The sequence below is a fragment of the Octodon degus genome, unplaced genomic scaffold, assembly GCF_000260255.1.
Source record: "Octodon degus isolate 3935 unplaced genomic scaffold, OctDeg1.0 scaffold00126, whole genome shotgun sequence".
NCBI lineage: Eukaryota > Metazoa > Chordata > Mammalia > Rodentia > Octodontidae > Octodon > Octodon degus.
The window spans coordinates 6245795-6253042 of NW_004524702.1; positions in this window are offsets into that span (position 1 = coordinate 6245795).

The following is a 7248-nucleotide window of genomic DNA, read 5'->3' on the forward strand; positions in this document are numbered from 1 at the left end:
AAACAAAATGTCTTACATATTTGGCATTGCTTTGAACCTTCTGACTGACACTAAAATAAGTGAAAATGAGAGGGACAGCTACAGGAAACAAAAGATACTAGAATTGTCACTATTCATAGACAACGACCACCAGGCGTTTTTTAACAAGTACTCATTGGGAATCTGTGTGTTCGGAAAAAACCACGGGGCTGCAGGATGCGGCTGAGCTTGAGGAGTGCCCTGTGGTCCTTCCTCAGCACCCCAAAGGAAAGAGAGAGAAGCAAGGCAGCTGGAAAGCTACCGAACTACTTCTATAAGCTAGCAGATTACAAAATAAGGAAACCAAAATCAATACCTAGCACTCCAGTATCAATCAGTGAAAGGCATACATAGTAAGGAAAACAATTACATTCGTAACAGAAAAAAATACAAGAAGAAAAAGAAAAAAATCACAGACATTTCTCAGAAATAATCTTTACAAAGAATGTGTGAGACCTACGTGACAAGAACTAGAAAACTTCATGGAGAAATATAAAATATTTAAATGGGATATATTTATAGATGATCAAAATATTTTAGCTTTGGGGCTGGGGAGATGGCTCAGTAGAATAAGTGCTTCCCTGACAAGTGCAAGGGTCTGAGTTCAATCCCCAGTTCCGCAAAAAAAAAAAAAAAAGCTTTAAAATATCAATTCTTCCCAAATTAGTCTTAGTATAATTCTACACAAAATTATAGTAAGTTTATGGAGAGGAAGGCATTAACAAAATGATTATAAAGTTCACTTGAAAGAATTTAAAAGGCTAGAAGAGTAAAATCTTTTAAAATAATTTGTGAGAAAGGGAATTTCTCCTAGAAGATAATTAAAGATACGATGTAGCAGTGGGAATTGTTCTGGCAGATATTTACAGATATAATTGGCAATAATCAAAATGTGTGGAACTAATATAACAACAAACAAAACAAGACCTATAAACATTATAAAGTCCCAAATAATTTAAAGTACAACCATCAGTTTAGAAGGAATGTTTTATTTTATTTATTTATTATTTTTGGGCAGAACTGGGGATTGAACTCAGGCCCTTGCACTTGCCAGGCAAGCACGTATTCTACTGAGCCATCTTCCCGGTCCCTTGAAGGAATCTTTTATAATGTTACTGAGAAAACTTGAGTCTCACTTCATGTGTCAGGGAAAATACATATATATCAGAAATTTAAAGTTAAATTAAAAAACTACTCAAAGGTCCTAGAAGAAAACTGACAATGATTTACTCATTCTCTACAAGAAGAGGCAAGAGAAGAAATCATTAAGTAAATTTTACTACAACTTTGTTATTGCTTAGTTGTGTTTTGTTTTGTTTTGTTTTGTTTTGTTTTGTTTTGACACAGGGTCTCATGATGCACCCAGGCTGGCCTCAAAGTTGTCATCCTCCTTCCTCGGCTTCCCAAGGGCTAGGGCTACAGACTTATGCTACTAGGCCTGGCTTATATATAAGATTTTCAATCTTCACATATTCAAAGGCTGAGGACGTAGCTCCGTAGCAGAGTATTTGCTCACCATATGCAAAGTCTTAGATTCAATCCCCTAGCACTGCTAAAAAACACAAAAGCGTGCAAAAATAAAATTAATCAACAAATAGCAAGCTGGGGGAAGGGGAAGACCTGCTATGAACCTAACAAAGGCTTTACTGTCTTTACTTTGGAAAAAAAAAAAAAAAGTTGCCCCCAAAAATTTTGTCCCTGGGCTGGCGAGATAGTTCAGCAGACTAAGCTCCTGCTTTGGCAAGTATAGGGACCAGGTTCATTCAATCCCTGGTCCTGTATCCCACGCTGGCCTCACCCCTGGGGTGTGCTGAGCCGGCAACAGAGTCCAGGTGTGGTACCAAATATATTTAAAAAAAAAAATCTGTCCCAAACCATACATGAACAAATCACAATGCAAAACTTCCAACAGCCAGTAAACATACTAGAAGTTAGTACCGTAGTCAGGCAAGGTGACGCATGCCTACAGCCAGCACTGAAGAGGGGTAAGGCAGACAGAACTGAAAGTTTGAGTCTTGTATGGACGATTTAGTGAGACCCTGTCTCAGAATAAAAAAATGAAAGGACTAGGGGTGGAGCTCAGTGGTATAGCATTCCTGGGTTCAATCTCCAGTGTCTGTTACTCTCCGAAAAAAATTAGTGCATTTATTGTAATTTTAAAAATGCAATTAAAATGAATAATATACCACTTTTATCTTTTTAAAAAATTGAATGTATTTGGTTGTTGCAGGGTCTCAATATGCAGCTCAGACTCATGGTGATCCTCCTGCTTTCAGCCTCCCCAGTGCTGGGATTATAGGAACTGGCCACCACACCCAGAATCTGGCTGGCTCAGCCCACACTGGGGGCTGCGCTGGTGCAGCATGTGGTGCTGGGGATCAAACCACGATCCCTGTGCTTGCGTAAGCTCACCTCAGCAGGCGCTTTAGTCCACTGAGCTATCTCACTGGTCCCCACCACTTTTATTTGTTAAATGAGCAAAACTTAAAATAATGAACATTAAAAACAGACGTCACCAAAGCGTCAACAGCATCACGGGTATTATTCCATTCACGGAACAGACATTATCTTAAAAGAACCAACAATCTCTATCATTACCTCCATGTAACGCATAAGGAGATGAATCTCAAATGCTTAGGAAGAGATGAGGGGAAGACAGCGCCTGCCATGTACCTCCTCGATGGGTCTCTAACACAGTATCCATTTCCCAGAAGGCACTGTGGCCAAAACACAACGTAAAACGTAATAGATGTATACTCATTGTTCAATAACAAGTTCTAGAACTTTATATAAAACTATATATCATGTGTGAAATATATGCAAAAATTTTCAAGCCGATATGCCTCCTGTGTTATTTAAAATAACATTAATAGTTAAATATCATACTACATAAAACAACCTCTATGACCAACAATTGAGCAATAAATTATAATACAAACAATTAGAAAATAATGTAGCCATTCAGATGCTGTTGATGGAGGTGTTTTAAAATATGTGGCATTGCTTATAATATAATTTAATTGATAGTATTTTTTGATAATATGTTTTTAGAGGCTGGATACAATTTATATAATTATATCGACGTTGTGAAGCATAAAATGTATATCTGTGTCTATAGGTATGAAGCTAGATTATATCACTTTAATTATGTAAAAATATCAAAAGAAAAAAATGGAAGGACATATCCTCAAAGGACAACTGACTACCACCAGGAGATGGAATTAAAGATCTTCTTTATAGTTTTCTGCATTTTCCAAGTAGTATACAAGGAATAGGTATAATTTTTTCTGTGCTGTTTCTATTTACTACCACTATAAAATATTTTAATGGATATACAGCATGGCATATTTTGAATGTTGCATGTCCTCCCATGGCCACGTGTTAAAGACTTGGTTCCCAGGGTGCCCCTACCGAGAGATGGTAGGACCTTTAAAAGGTGGAGTCTAGTGGGAGGTCTTTAGGTTGTTGGGGTGTGGGTCCTTAAGGGGACCTGCAGGGCACTTCCCCGCCCCCCATTTTTGCTGCCTGACTCATGACATAGTGGTCTGGCTCCACTTTCCTCTCTCATCCTGATGTGCTGGGGTGCAGCAAGAAGGCCAACAGCATTTAGCCTCCAAATGTAGGAAGCCAAATAAACCTTTTCTCCTTATATGTTCATTATCTCTAGTGCTGTGTTATGATAATAAAAAGCTGACTAAACACAATAAAATACATTCTTTTGTATGGTTTTGGGGTGCATTGTTTGTTTTGAGACAGGGTCTCACTAAGTAGTTCAGGCTGAACTTGAACTCACCATGTACCCAATCTGGCCACAAACTCAAAGCGACCCTCTGCCTAACCTCCCCAGAGCTGGGATTAGAGGTGTGCACCACCAGCCCTGGCAGCTGTATGGGTTTTGATGAATACTCAGAGCCATTTAATCACTGCCACAGTTAGTTTACAACGTGGTCAGTCACCTCTGTAGTCAAACCACTACCTACCCTTAGCCCATGCAACCAACTCTTTCCCATAACATTACTTTTCCCCAGTGTCATATAAGTGGAATCATTTAGTGACTGCCTTTTGAGCCTGGTGTCTGTATCTGTATCAGTGTGCTGTGATCTGTATCAATAATTCATTTCTTTTGATTACTGAATCTTCATTGGGAAGATGAGCCATGGTGTGCTTATCGATCCCCTAAGGGAGGTACATTTAGGTTGTTTCCAAGTCCAGTGGCTAAGAATAAGGCTGCTGTGACATTCACATACACTTTCTGGAGTGACGATAGGTTTTCATTTTCAGGAGGATGAGATTCCTGGGTTGTATAGCAAGCGTATGTCTTTATCTTTTCTTTTTTTGAGGCAGGTCTCATTATGTAGTTGAGGCTGTCCTTGAACTCACTATGCAGCCTATGCTGTCCTCAAACAGTGGCACTCCTCCTCCTGCCTCCCAAGTGCTGGGGGTGCAGGTGTGCGACACACACCCAGCAGCAAGTGTATGTTTAATGTCACAGAAATCCAACAACTGTTTCCAGAGCTGCTGACCCACTTGACATTCCCACTGACACTGCAAAGCGCCCGACCCAACAATGTGAAGCACCCAACTCGCCATGAGTCGATCTCACCATGTTTCAAGCCATTGTAGTAAATGTGCAATTCCTAACAGGCGTGCCATTTCCCCAATGACTGGCGTTGGGCATATTTATGTGCTTATTTTATATCTGCATATCTTCTTCATTAATATGTCCATTTTAAACACTGGCTTATTTCAAGGTTTTACTGGTGCATTCAAGAGCTCTTTACATATTCTAGACCAAACTCCTTTGTCAGCGACTGAATTCAAACAATGTTTTCCCAGTCGATGGGCTGTCTTTGCACTCTCTTTAACAGGTCTTTTGCAGAGAAGAAAAATGAATCCTTTGTTTTCTCAAACTCACAGTGATCTGACACTCAGCACGCATGGACCACCATGCCTGATGTTTTCAATTTGTACAAAGTATAATTTATCAGATTTTTCTTTTACAAATCATATACTTGTCAATCTATAGAATTCTGTCCACCCAAGGTTACGAAGATTTTCTGATATATATATATATATATATATATTTGGAGGGGAGTCCTGAGAATTGAGCTCAGGTCCTTGTGTTTGCCAGCCAGGCGCTTACACACTTGTGCGGCTGAGCTATCTCCCCGGCTCTGCTATGTTTTTAAGCAGATTTTTAATCAGGTTTTCCATTTAGAGTGCATGATCACTTGGCATTAACTTCTGTATATGAGGTGGCACACAGCCTATTCCCTTCTCCAGCAAGCTGCTTTCAGACCTTAGTCAAAAATCACTGAGTCGTCCCCGTGTGGGACTACTTCTGGGTTCTCTTTGCTGATTCATTGGTCTGCAACGCCACCCTTTTCACAACAGCGCTCTGTCTTCATTCCTCAGGTTTATGGTAAATATTGAAACTATTTGATGTAAATCCTCTAAATGTGTTCTCTTTCAAAAGAGTTGGCAATTGTAACTCTTTTGGCCTGTTACAGTTCTCTTTTAGCTTACTACACTGCTATGAAAATGCCTGGTAGACTTCCACTGGAGTCATGTCTAACGAACGATCCCTTTAGGAAGAATTCACATGTTAAAACTGACTCTTCTTTACCTTAAACACTGACCTTATAGTAAATTTATAAACAGGTTTTAAAACCACTATGCAGTGTCACAGAATGATCACTCCCTCCCTGTTCCTTCTGCTTCTTTTTCAGAAAAGCCACAGAAAATATGAACTTCCTCTTTAAAATCTAGGTTAGTTTTCCCAAGGTGCCGAGGGAGAAAATGCACCCCCCCCCCCAGGGCAGACCAGACTGGTGTGGAATTTTCCTTCTTGGTCTGCACCATATGTCAAGGTCTAAAAAGTCACAGTCTGCGGGCCTTTTCCTCCTTGTCTGCAAAGCTTCTTTTGGTTTCTGGATGAAAAATCACGCAACAGACACAAATGTGGATGCAAAGCAGAGCCGGGTCCGAGGGTTGAGGAAGCCCGTCTCTGCAGCAGAGGTCCTGTTTCAAACTTACTTCACCAGTGGAGCAAGGAAAGAGCAAAGTGAGGCCGGAGACGGGCCACGGTGGAGAAAGGAGCTGGAAATGGTGATGGGAAGGGTCTGGGAGGCCTCGGCAGCTGGGAGGCTGGAGGGGCTTTCCAACAATCTGGGGCCACCAGACCACAAAGCCCTCTCCGCTTCCAGCTTGGAAAATTCCCCAGACCTCCCCACCCTATCTCCTAGGCACGTTATTTTTTAGATGCTAGAGAAAAAGACTTGGGTTTCACAACTGAACAAGCAGGTGCAAAGAAAGGAAGCAAGCGAAAACCCAGAAGCAGAGAGCTTGGGGACTGGAGGATGATGGTCCACTGCTCAGGGCCAGGGCCAGACTGGCTTGGGACTCCATGGCCAGGAGCTGAGAAACCTTGGCTTAGGTTTACTTAATGCCCACTTCCCGCATTAGACCTTGAGCCCAAGGGAATGTCAGTCACTGCTCCTTGTCCCCTGCATGCCTGGGGGTGCACAGGGCACTGGGCCACAGCAGCGCAAGCAGCGGATCTGGCCTTTGTGGGGCATCTGGTCACAGGCAGGGTCATGCCAACCCCTTCGCACCCTGTCTTGGGCCCTGGCCCAATGCCCAGCTTCCAGAGCTCTTGGGAGTGTGCTTAGCTTCAAATGGGGGCTAATAAAATGAAACAGGAACAAGTATCTCTTTGATTGAATTCTAGCTTCCTGGGGTACAAAAGACAAGGCCGTAGTGAATTTAAACTAATCTGACACAAGGTGGAAAAAAAACAGACACAAACTAAAACAGGGCTGGACTAGGTAAGGGATCACAGAGCTAAGCAAACAAAGAAACCCACAGTGTGTCTTCTAAACCGACACACTCCCATGGTTTGGACACCAGGGATCAAACTTGGGACCTTGCACTCACCAGGCAGCCACTTATGCTGCTGGGCTATCTCCCCGGCTGCCCTATCTACTACTTGTAGTTTGTCCATGTCCATATGCGAATCTCTTTCATAGGATAAGTCCTTTCAATGTAGGAATTCTTTCACACTAAATAAAACTGTGTAGTAGTGTTGTCACCTTGCCACTATAAAAGGAAGTTGTAACTTTATTAGACTAAAGAAAACATTCAGGTACTTAGCATAAAAAGATCTGTTAGGCAGCAGTCCTAAACACTGTTTCCTTAATAAACCTTTACTGCTGGGGCTGGAGAGATGGC